This window comes from Macadamia integrifolia, chromosome 4, assembly GCF_013358625.1.
Source record: "Macadamia integrifolia cultivar HAES 741 chromosome 4, SCU_Mint_v3, whole genome shotgun sequence".
NCBI lineage: Eukaryota > Viridiplantae > Streptophyta > Magnoliopsida > Proteales > Proteaceae > Macadamia > Macadamia integrifolia.
In genome coordinates, this window is record NC_056560.1 from 30,779,161 (window position 1) to 30,792,442 (window position 13,282).

A 13,282-nucleotide genomic window follows, 5' to 3' on the forward strand; every position below is an offset into this window, starting at 1 on the left:
ACAAAAATCAGAGCAGAACGGGAAAACGATGATCGGGAAGGTTCCGCGAGGGACTATCGTTCAGCTGGATATTCGGTGCGCGGAGATAGTAATCCTAGAGCACAGGAATATGTGACAAGGGAGCAGTGACAAGGGAGCAGTTCGAAGCCCTCCAGGAGAAATATGACCGAATGGCTGAGGCAATGAAGGAGGTCTCCAAAGCTGTCTCTCAGAAGATCGACGGAGCACCATGAGGCCCCCATATCTGTCCTGAGCGAGCTCAAGACGAGGACCGGAGCAGTACAGGATCGATAAGGTCCGGTCATAATCCTCGAAACTGAGCAATAAGGGAAAGTCCCGCACCCAGGGATAGGACGCGGCGTGCCACCGAGGCCAGGCATGGGGAACCATGCCAAGGAGACGAACAGAGACACGAGGACTTGGGGTTGAAGCAGATGATCCTGGACTTGAAAGATGAGATCAGGAAGGTGGTAGAAAACTAGATGGGAGCTCACGAGCCAGATCTCACTAATGACACGGCTCTAGCTGATGAGGTCATGAGGGACCCACTCCCGATCGATTTTCGCCTGCCAAAGTATGACACCTACGACGGGTCTGGGGACCCCGCCGATCATATGGAAGGCTTCAAGGTTGCTATGCACTTCCATCGAGTCTCAAAAAACATCATGTGTTGTGCCCTGCCATTGACGTTCAGAGGAGCGACAAGGTTATGGTACAACCGTTTTCCGACGAAGTCGATCCACAGCTTCAGCGATTTAAGCTACTTTTTCGTGAAAGGATGCTCCAGTAGCCAACCCCTTCAGAAGAACACGTTGAATTTGACCAACGTCAAGCAACATGAAGGAGAATCACTATGAAACTACATGAAGGGCTTCCAATAAGAGAAGATCACGATCAGAGGTTTGGACCCGAAAGAAGAGTTCACAGCCCTATTGGGAGGCATCAAGGATAAGGAGCTGAAAAGGTCTTTGGCGAAGCATACACCGAGGAACCTAGCCGAGTTGAGAGCTCGGTGCGACAAGTACATCTAGATGGAAAAAACCATTCAAGCCGATGGAGAAGCTGAAGAGAAGACGGGAAGGAAAAGGATCTCAAGAGGCGACGGCAAACCTTCTGAAGAAAGCAAAAGACGAAAGTCCAAGCGTGGTCGGGCACCCAGTCCACCAAGGAAGTTCGAGAAATACGTACCCCTGAACCGAAAACGAAGGGATGTGCTGATGCAGATAAAGGACTCCTAGGATGTCAGAGCCATGAAGTGGCCAGGGAAGATGGGACGACACCCCGAGAGACGCAATATGGACAAATATTACCACTTCCACAGGGACCACAACCACGACACCGAAGATTGTTGACACCTCAAGGGGAAAATAGAAGGAATGATCCGAAGAGGATATCTAGGCTGATTCGTGGACCGCAAAAAGGAGGATGCCCAAGACGGTAATGACCGCAGGGACAACCGTCGTAGAGGTGGCAGAGGCCGTCATGAAAGAAGGGGCCAGCCCGTAGAGGCAATCAGGAACGAAAAAGGGAACGGACACCCGAGGAAGCTAACCATCACCTCCGGAATAAGAATAAAAGCCCAACTAGGGTTATAGCAACAATTTGTGGAGGCATAGCCGCTGGAGAAAGTTCAGTCTCGGCCAGGATAGCAAAAGCCTATGCGAGAAGCGTACATGTGGCTAAATGGTAGAAAAAGAAGGTAAGGACGGGGATGGTTATTTCCTTCTCAGACGACGATCTGGAAGGGGTGCACACTCCGCACGACGATGCCTTGGTAATCACCATGACCATAGCCGATTGTAGAGTGAAGAGGATCTTGGTGGATAACGGCAGTTCAGCTGATATCCTGTTCCTTAAAGCTTTCCAGAAGATAGGCCTAGACGAGGGAAAGCTGAAGAAATTCGAACATCCATTGCAGGGATTCTTCGGTGTCCCAGTAAAAGTGGAGGGATTGATTGAGTTTTCGGTAAGAGCCGGCACCGGAGATCACCAAGTAATAGTCATGATCAACTTCCTGATAGTAGGCATTACTTCGGCATACAACGCCATACTAGGGAGAGTTGGTTTGAACCTGCTAAAGGTTGTCATCTCCACACCACATCTCAAGATGAAATTCCCAACCAAGAACGGTGTCGGTGAATGTCGAGGTGATCAGGAGGCATCCTGGAGGTGCTATGCCACTACCTTATGGGGAAGAGAAAAAGAGGGCGAGGCGCTCCCGATAGAAGATCTATGCGACGACACTAGTTATCAAAGGGGGGAACCGGCTAAGGATCTGATACAAGTTGAGGTTGAAGAGGGGGATAACACTCGTCAATTCCAGGTCGGGGCTACAATGCCAAGGCAACAACGAGAAAAACTCATCTCATTCCTCCGAAACAACTCTAATGTCCTTGCCTGGTCGGCCTTAGACATGCCTGAAATAGATCGAGAGCTAATAAAGCATCATCTGAGTGTCAACCTAGCAAAGAAGCCAGTACAACAGAAGAAGAGGACCTTCGCCCCTGAAAGGTAGTAGAAAATAAATGAAGAAGTAGAGAAGTTGCTGAAGGCCCAGTTCATCCGTGAGATCCAATACCCGGAGTGGATATCCAACGTGGTGATGGTCCCGAAGGCAAATGGAAAGTGGAGGATCTGCATCGACTTCACCGATTTGAACAAGGCCTACCCAAAGGACAGATACCCCCTACCGAAAATAGAACTCCTCATCGATGTCACCGTAGGACACGAGGCACTGAGCTCTATGGATGCGTACTCAGCGTACAATCAGATTAAGATGTCTGAGGTGATGTCCCAAAGACATCCTTCGTGACCGAGGGGAAATTTTACTGCTATGAAGTCATGCCCTTCGGGCTAAAAAACGCAGGGGCCACCTATCAAAGGTTGGTAAATAAAATCTTCAAGGGGATGATCGGCAAAACCATGGAGGTATACGTGGACGATATGCTTGTAAAAAGCCTGAAGGTGGAACAACACATTCGAGACTTAGAAAAGGCGTTTCAGGTGCTGAGGCAGTATGGCATGAAGCTGAACCCGACAAAGTGCGCATGGCATCGGAAAAGTTCCTCGGTTTTATTATCTCAGAGAGGGGAGTTGAAGCCAATCCGGTGGAAATACAAGCCACTCGAGATATGAGGTCACCCCAGAATGTAAAGTAAGTCCAGGGGCTAACAGGTAGAGTCACCACCTTAGGGCGATTTATGTCTCGATCGGCTGACAGGTGCCTCCACTTCTTCGAAGCCTTGAAGGGATCTAAAAAGTTCGAATGGACGGAGGAATGTGAAAAGTCCTTTGAACAATTGAAGGAGTACTTGGCTACACCCCCACTGCCGACGAAGCCAGATGCCAGGGATACCTTGCAGCTGTACCTTGCTGTATCAGTAGCGGCGGTAAGCGCAGTACTGACGAATGAAGAAGGAAGGCAACAACGGCCAATATACTACGTCAGTTGAACCCTGCTAGATGCCGAAACAAGATACAGAAAGATGGAGAAAGTGGCGTATGCCCTAGTAATAGCGGCAAGAAAGCTGAGGCCCTATTTTCAATCACATACGGTATGCATACTCACAGACCAGCCCCTGAAGAAGATACTGCAGCAGTCGAATATGTCCGGTTGCCTAGTAAACTGGGCCATAGATTTGGGAGAATTTGACATCCAGTACAAACCGAGAACCGTAATAAAATCACAGGCCCTCGTAGACTTCATAGCCGAGATGACGCTTCCTGATGATCCCCAGGAGTTTTTCGAGGACCGAGGAGAAAAGGCTTGGACATTGTACGTGGATGGTGCTTCCAACAACGTGGGAAGATGCGCAGGGATCATATTGGTCAGCCCCAGAGGTTTCAAGATCGAGTACGCCCTACGGTTCGACTTTGATGCCTCCAACAATGAAGTAGAGTACGAAGCGTTAATAGTCAGAATTAATCTGGCACGGGCTTTGATGGTACAGGAGCTAGTGGTGCATAGTGATTCACAGCTTATGGTATGACAGGTGAATGGAGGCTACAAAGCCAAAGAACAAAGGATGGCTGAGTACTTGAAGATAGTGCGAGAAGAGAATGCCAGTGCAGACGCACTGTCTTAGTTGGCCAGGTGCCACGAGAAGAGAATACTAGTGCAGACGCATTGTCGCAGTTGGCCACCTTCGACTTCACAGACCTTGGATGATCGGTGTATTTTGAAGTGCTACCACAACCAAGTACCGAAAGACCCCAAGAGGTATTACCCGTAGGCAAATACGGTCATAGCTAGATGAATGCCATAACTGAATACCCGAAGGAAGGAACACTCCCCGATAATAGGGACGAGGCAAGGAAGGTATGAATGAGGTCAGAACGCTTCCTTCTGAAGGACAAGACGCTGTACAAAATAGGGTTCACCGTGTCGTACCTCAAGTGCCTAAACCCCACCGATGGTGAGTACGCACTCCGGGAAATGCATGAAGGGATATGCAGCCAACACCTAGGAGCCCGAGCCTTGGCACATAAAGTGCTGAGGCAGGGCCTGTTTAGGCCGACAATGAGGAAGGACGTGAAATCGTTAGTTAGGAAGTGCGTCAAGTGTCAGATGTTCGCCCATGTCCCCAGGTAGTACTCTACCGAGCTCTCATCCTTATCAAGCCTAATACCATTCGCCATGTGGGGAATGGAAATCCTGGGCCCATTCCCCCTGGCCACAAGACAAAGGAAGTTTGTAGTGGTGGTGGTAGACTACTTCACGAAATGGGCAGAGGCCAAAGCACTGGCGATTATATCCGAAAAGAATGTAAGGAACTTCTTCCAGAGGGCAGTAGTCTATCGATTTGGAATCCCTCGGGTGGTGGTAACGGACAATGGAACTCAGTTCACCAACTCGACTTTCGACTTTTTTTGTGATGCCCTCGGCATTGACCACAGGAAAACATTTGTTGATTATCCATCGACCAACTGGCTGACAGAAGTAACCAACCGTACCCTGCTCCAAGGAATAAAGAAGAGACTGGATAATGCCAAAGGGTTATGGGTAGATGAGTCGTACAACATCCTCTGGGCTTACCGCACAACTGAGAGATTGGCCACCGGAGAAACACCCTTCATTTTAACTTACGGCACCGAAGTTGTACTTCTAATGGAGGTAGGGGTCGTAACCCACCGAATTCAATACTACAATGAAGAAGAAAACGATAAAGGTCTCTGAACAAATTTAGACATCTTGACCGAAGTCAGGGACACTTCACAAGAAAGGATCGCCGCCTACCAGCAGAGGGTTGTGAGGCACTACAACTCCAAAGTTCGAAAGAATGAGTTCAGAATGGGTGACCTCGTCCTTAGAAGGGTAGAAGTATCAGACCCGAGGCATCAAGGAAAGTTAGCTCCAAATTGGGAATGTCCTTATAGAGTCTCAAGGGTAATATGACCAGGGTCCCATCACTTGGAGACTATGGGGGGAGAAAAGGTACCCCGACCATGGAACTCGAAGAACTTAAGAAAATTCTACCAGTAGTGAAGTAGAAAGCACTCACATTTTGTAATTTTTTGCTCCTAAGCACTTTCAAGTTGTAACTTCTCATCCTAAGCTCTCCGGAGGATTTTATTTATGAAAAATATGTAAGCTGGTTGATGGAAATTGATAGGAATTCTTCTGTTTGGTGGCTTTAGCTTTGCCGAAGGGATACTGCCGAAGGTCATTACCTCGGTTGTTGATCAAGGCAGAGCCGAAGGAAATTTACCGAAGGGATACAACTGAAGGTCCTCACCTATGTGACAATGGCCGAGGGAACTACCCTTAGCTGGATGTTCGGCCCAAGACCAGAGGTTAAAAGACCCCTTGGCTGGAGCTAAGGGGGAACACCACTTGGTGAAAATCCTACTTGTTCAGGATCCCTTAAAGTCCACAGCCCTCGGACTTGGGAAACCTCTCAGATAAGCCGATGGAGCAGAACCAAGCCTCGTACTAGAGTAGATGCGTATTAATCCTTGGGCTGCCAACAAGGGGTTTCGGCCTTCTTGCACCTACCTACGGGCTAAAGATCCCTTATCAAAAAGAAAACGCGAAAAAATAAAAGGCTAAGGTATCTGAAGAAATGGAAATATTCATTCATTGAAAAGGCCCGAAGGCTGAGATTACACGAAAAGGTTCGAAGGATCATATCACAAAAAAAGACAGAGCCCGAAGGCTGAGGTAAGACGCAGAGTGGCTTCAGGGGGCATCCATCGGGTTCACGACCTCGTCCTTGGCATGGTGGAGGGTCACCCGATTGGAGCCATCGTGACCAGGAGTCAGAGGCACCTCACTTTGCGGTTGAACCTCACCTTCCTCGCTACAGCCTTCGCCATTGGCATCGGCAACCTCGGTGGCTGTTGGGGCTACCTCAACATACTCCGCTTCGAAGATAAGCCCGTTGTCCTCGAAAGAGACCTATGGGTAATGCTTGAGAACCTAGTCTCGGACCCAGTAGCACTCATTGTGAACCCAGGGGCGATGGCGCGCTTGATCTCCTCCCGAAAGCCCTCAGAGGCCCTATACTTCTCGGCCCCTCGGGCCTCGGCCTCTTGAACCCTTGCCGTTATCTGCGCCTTTAGCTCCGTAAGCTTCCGATCGCATTCCTAGTGAGTACGAAGAAGGTTCGCATTCACCAGGGCTGACTTCTCGCGTTCGGAAGCCTCGAGGTCTTGGGCCATGGCTTCGGCTCGGATCATCAGCTAACCCACTTGGTTTTGGGCCTGCATAAGACACCGATGGTCAGAATATTGCAATGATAATAAATTAAGGTTTGGAGGACTGAAGCTTACCCTTGCCATGAAGATGCAAGAGCTAGTTATCATGGCCATCGTCCCTTGTCATTGTGCTTCGGCGGCATCTCGGGGAAGACTGCCCTTCACGCCCGATGGATAGAGTGTCGTTTTTTTTGACCGACCACCGAGGGACGAAGCCAACCTCGGCCCTCACATTCCCAACCCTCGGGCTTCTGAAGTCTGCCATGGGGGAAGAGTCTCGGGCAGACAAGCTATGGCCCGGAGTAGCGAGGGCCTAGACCACTTCGGTAGTGGGTCCTTCGGCCTTGGACCTTTTCTTCGGTGGGGGAGCTTCGGAGGAGGGGGGCCCCTTCTTCTTCTCTTTTCTCTTCAGCCTCTGCTACTGTTGCGCATCTCGTGCCATGGCCTCCCTTATCTGGACTTGCCTCTTTGCAGCTGCAACCCTAGCCTCGGCCCTGGAGATTTGCACTGCATGAAGACAAAGGGAGTTAGTATGAAATACAAATACCCAAGGCAAGTAAACTTGGGCTGGCCTAAGACTCACCCGGGCTAAGCCCGAATCTGAACAAAATGGCGTCGGACTTAAGGCTGTTGAACTCAATTGGAGGGCAGGTGTCTTGACGCCTCACCATCACCATCGACTCCGCGTCAGCCCCAAAAAGGGCAGGGGTGGAGTTCATCGTCCTCAGATCGGGGATATCCCAGATGGTGCCGAAGGGCACCCCCTCGGACGACCTCGCGAAGAATAATTTCTCCTTCCACCCTGGGTCTGGGCTCGGGATTTAAGCACCCTCTCCCTGAATCCCTCACCGTTTAAGCCACCCTCAGACCAGACGGCAGGGCCATGGACGATGAGTCACAAGCAGAGGGCGAATCGGGGGAAGAGTTTGAGGACATCCCTCGGACCCCCTGGACTCCGATACCTACGGTTAGACATTGTCCTTTCGGAGGACGAGGGACTGTACCCAGACAAAAAAGACATCGTACTTACTTTTGGTGAAGATGAAATGCTAAAGGAAAAGGAAGCTGAGGCCGAGGGGAACCTAGGCCGAAGGAAGGCTTTCCGAGGGAAAAACAAAAGTGACCCACAAATGGACCCCCACACTTTATAAATGCAAGAAAAATGATACGACTGCCCTAGCATTAATGGCACCGTCACGTCATCAATCACCAACCCTCGAGATTTACTTCAGGGCGGACCTGACCGAAGGTCCTTACCTCGGTTGGGAGCTTAGGCAAAGGCCGAGCAAACCTGACCAAAGGTCCTTACCTCGGTTGGGAGCTCAGGCAAAGGCCGAGCAGACCTGACCAAAGGTCCTTACCTCGGTTGGGAGCTCAGGAAAAGGCCGAGCAGACCTGACTGAAGGTCCTTACCTCGGTTGGGAGCTCAGGCTAAGGCCGAGCGGACTAGATCGAAGGCCCTTACCTTGGTTGGGGGCTCAGGAAAAGGCCAAGCGGACCTGATCGAAGGTCCTTACCTCGGTTGGAAGCTCAGACAAAGGCCGAGCGGATCTAACCGAAGGTCCTTACCTTGGTTGGAAGTTCAGGCCAAGGTCAATCAGACCTGACCGAAGGCCCTTACCTCGGTTGGGGGCTCAGGCAAAGGCCGAGCAGACCTGAACGAAGGTCCTTACCTCTGTTGGGAACTCAGGCAAAGGCCGAGCGGACCTGACCGAAGGTCCTTACCTCGGTTGGGAGCTCAGCCAAAGGTCGAGCGGACCTGACCGAAGGTCCTTACCTCGGTTGGGGGCTTAGGCCGAGGCCGAGCGGACTTGACCGAAGGCCCTTACCTCAGTTGGGGCTCAGGCTAAGGACAAGTGGACCTGACCGAAGGTCCTTACCTCGGTTGGGAGCTCAGGCAAAGGCTGAGCGGACCTGACTGAAGGTCCTTACCACGGTTGGGGGCTCAGGCAAAGGCCGAGCGGACCTGACCGAAGGTCCTTACCTCGGTTGGGAGCTCAGGCAAAGGCCGAACGGACCTAACCGAAGATCATTACCTCAGTTGGGGGCTCAGGTCAGGCCCGAGCATATCTGACCGAAGGTCCCGGTCGCAAGCAAAACTAAAGCCGGATCCAAAAGAATAAGGCCTAAGGGACGCATGAATGAGAGAAAATGACAAAAAACTTGATTATTCCCACAAGAAGAGCCTCTTGATGGGAGTAAGGGGGCTACTGATACGGCCAAATTGATTGCCAAGTAGGGTAAGAACATGTGGTATCTAAGGAAAGGACACGTGCCGCCCACCTGATAGAGGCCGCAAGGATTCTGACCACGCCAACCACGTGAAGAGAATATTCTCCACGAAGGGGATAGGACGTAACCGGGTAGGACTCGAAAAGGAAAGGAGGCGGACCCGAGGAGGACTCATCCAAGAAAAAGAGAAACCCTAAACCCTAAGGACTATAAGAGAGGGCCCGAGAGGAGGAAGAAAGGTAAGCAAAAAAAAGACCCACAACATTACCCTTGTGAAAAATTGTGCGGTCGATCTCTAACTTGGGCTTCGGAGGACTAACCCCGGATAAACTTCCGGACCTCTGCCTTCTGTGCTTATGCAGGATCAGCTCATACGAATTTTCGACAGCAACAGAAGATAACGAGCTGGGGAGTTGTCTTCACCGTTGTTTTCCTTGAACAAGTGTCACATTATGACTGTATCAGGACGGTATTGAAGGTCCTAGTATTAGGACATGATCCGGACTCGATTCCTAACACAAAGGACCTTCAATTCCATCCTAATGCAGTCACAATGTGACGTGTTCAAGGAAAACATTGAAAAAAACAACTCCCCAAGGCTGTTATCTTCCAATGTTAAAGAGTCCTTTGTGGGTTGGGCATTGTACAAGGATGCGATTGGTGTCGGCGACAACCATTATCTTCAAATGTTAATGAGTCTTGCGAATGGTGTCGGTGACAGTTATTATGTATTATCACACGTGTCTACTATTCAGCGGACTTATCGCTCGAGTGTAGTAGGGGATTGCAGGTTCCATGCCCCTGAATCGCATCTCGTCACATGAATACTGCATGTGACTTGTGTCAGATTCTACTCAGAGCCACTAGACCTAGCGGAGGTAACTCCTCTCTCTCTCCCAACCATTACTTCAATGTTTGTTGTGTATTTATAGATTTGAAGAGGATAAGGATCCCACCAGAAGACTTGGACCTGTTTCCATTTATTCATTTGAGGACATTCAGTCATGAAAGGATAGGGTTACCGGAAGAGAGGGGTCATGGGGATTTTAGAACAACATAGAAGGAAAGGTAGAAATGAAAGAGTGTCCTGGAGAGAGGGGTCATGGGGATTTTAGAACAACAGAGGAGAAGGAAAGTTAGAAGTGAAACACATGCAGTGTCCAGCTCCTCTCCTTAGCTCTTATTCGGTTTAAGAAACCGAGTAAAAAATATATATATATATATATATATATTTTTTTTTTTCATTATAAAATTTCATTTTTATACTGATAGCGAGTTGTCTGTTCGAGCAGTGATAGCGAGGATGATGTACTCGATTATTTTTTGTTTTTCTTACTAACGTTACAGGAGGTAGAGGCTGATCAGGTCACCTTTATCTTTGTTGTTCGTGATACACACCCACCGTCTCATGAGGGTGTGAGCAACATATTGGTGTTTGGTGTCATTATTGGAGTTGTGGTCGTCTTCATAGCCATTGGCACTATTGGTGTTTGGTGTCATTATTGGAGTTGTGGTCGTCTTCATAGCCATTGGCACTATTATGTTCTTCTTCTGCAGGCGGGTGCGGCATACACTAGATAGTGTAGCGCTTGTCCCTGTCCCTATCCCTATCCTTGTCCCCATCTCTGTCCTTGACAGTAGCGCATTACCCCCGACCTATACTTATGGGAGTAACAGAGAGCAAGACTATGATCCGTGAGCCTATTTGCTACATTTGTCGGTAGAATTATCAGGCAGGTGAGGTATTTTATGACCTACCATATCATCACATGTACATACTCATTGCGTACATGAGTGGTTTGACATGTGCCCCTAGTGCCCGTTGTGCTGTGTATGATTTTATTTTATTTATTTATTATCATTTTTCTTCTTTATGATCTTTGCAATAACGTTAATTAGATGCACATTTGTTGTAATCATATTCTACTTGAGTGAAATGCATGTTTTTTCTGGGGGAATGAGGTAGAGGAAGAGGAAGAGGAAGTGGAAGAGGAGGAGGCTGGCTGGAGCTTCAGCCATGGCCACCACCACCACCACTACCATCTTCCCTGTTTCAGAATCCTTGTGAAGCAAATTTGAACGCATGGCCCTAGTTATATATAATGAATTTCTGTAGCTTCTTTTCTCTAGTTATATATATATATATATATATATATGGATTTTTGTAGCTTTTTTACTCACTGTATGAGAGATTTGTATATGTTGGCTTTATCATCGATCATGTCCCAGTAATGGCAACTCTGAGTAATCAATTTTTCATTTTGATTGTTTTGTCAATCTATCTTACATCTTCTCCTGCTTGATCTGCACGACCTGTCAATGAAATTCGAGATTATCTCACCAGTCCCAACACCAAACCATAACTAAATTTTCTAAGACTGATTTATGGCAGAGTTTCTGAAAGAAAGCTTTCTTTATCTCCAACCAATCCTGGTTATGGAGGGCCTCCAGATAGCTCCAAAGTGTAATGTTGTCAACATTAATATATCTCTCCCTCTCACATAAAAATGTTCAGTTTTTAGTGTTAAAAAAATAAAATAAAATAAAATTAAGTTTCTCTTTATGGATATGGTTCTTGCGCAAGTGGATAGGAAGTACATCAACGAGGAGCAAAGTTAAGTAAAAGTAGGTTACACCACTTTTGTATCCACCTAAGGTTACGATTGGACAAACCCACCCTTTATATATAACCCTCAGCTCAGGCCTCAACTATAACTCTGCGAGAGAGAGAGAGAGATATGGCCGGTGACGTTGATGTTTTTGTTGGGAGAGATACTCATGGGCCAATGGAGAAGGAGAAAAAAACACTACGATAGTGTTCATCACACTGGCATTCATGCTTGTAGCAGCATTTGCTGCTTGGATTAAATGCACCTTCTTCTGGGGGAATGACAAAGAGGAAGAGGAGGAGGCCGGACCTTCAGCCGTGTCCACCACCACCACCACCATCATCTTCCCTATTTCGGAATAAGGAAGAGGAAAAGAAAGAGGAGGAAGAAACCACCACCATTACTTTTTTTTTTTCAATGGTTTGTTTTCAATTCCTTGTCTCTCAATGGTAGCTTAAACATATATCAGAGAAAAAAAAAAATGATTGAAAGTGAAATCATAAATTTCACAAGGGATGAGGGAGATGCAATAGAAGGGGAAGGGGAAGGGGAAGAGGGAGAAAAGGAAATTAAAAAAAATGAGTTCTGTCTTGATGCATGCCGGCAACTTCTGGTCAACAAGCATTATTAATATGTTTTAATGCCTGTACAACCATTACATGCACATATATAACAAAGTAGAGAATAATATCCACCACCGACAAGGAGGAACTCTATTCTATTTATAGGCACAAAAGCAAACAAAGGAAGAAGAGTTCTGACCTGACCCATGTGAGTCTGAAATTTGCACTTAAAAATGGCTTCCTTAGACTACTGGGAAACGCTTAAAAGATAACCAATCAAACAGATATGTGAAATGCTTAAAAGATTACCAACTGCATTGTACTTCATTAATTTATGCTTAAAAATAATGAAAAATAAAATAAACCTATAAGTCATTTTCTTGAAAGTTAATTACTTTTGACTGTGGTATGATTATTAAATGTGTCCAGCTTGAGCCCTACTAGTTTAATAATCAATCCAATCTTAGACCCGATTTTGGGCAAAGTAGTTTTTAGTCTCTCCAGTTACCTTTTAAGGGACACATGTCCAAAGACACCAAAACACAATCGACAATGACGTTACTGCTATTAAAGATGTTCGTAATTTATAACGACATTACTACATATAACCCATAACACGTCAAAAACCTTTTGTCTCCTTGGGTAGCATCTGCATAGTACTTCCATTCTCTAATAAAATCCACAATATGGGCAAACCAAGGCCTACTACCATCTATTGTCAGGGCATTGAAAAACCTTGATGTGAAGGATGATTTCTCCAATCTACAATAAATGGTTGTATCAGTTACCTGGACCAAAATCAATCATTGAGGCGAGAGTAAGCCAAAGCATCAGCAAACGTGTTAATTGTTCACTGTAGTGTTCCTAACAGTGATCATAGCCTTATGGTTCAAATTTAACTTCTATACTACTGGGAAAGAGGAAGAGGAAGAGGAAGAGGAAGACGAGGAGGCAGCCTTCAAAATTTTATTTTTGGTAAGTTTACATCTTTTCCTGGAATAGAGTCCCACTAGTCTCTCACTCTTTCTCTCATTCTTTCTCTATTAACTTCTTGCAGGTAGGTTCGCTTAATTTCTGGTATCTATAATCTAGAGGAAAGTTGCCAACATTAAACCCTACTATATTTCTTTTCTTTTCTTTAGAGCTGTATATATGATCTAAACTGATTTGAAACAATGTCTA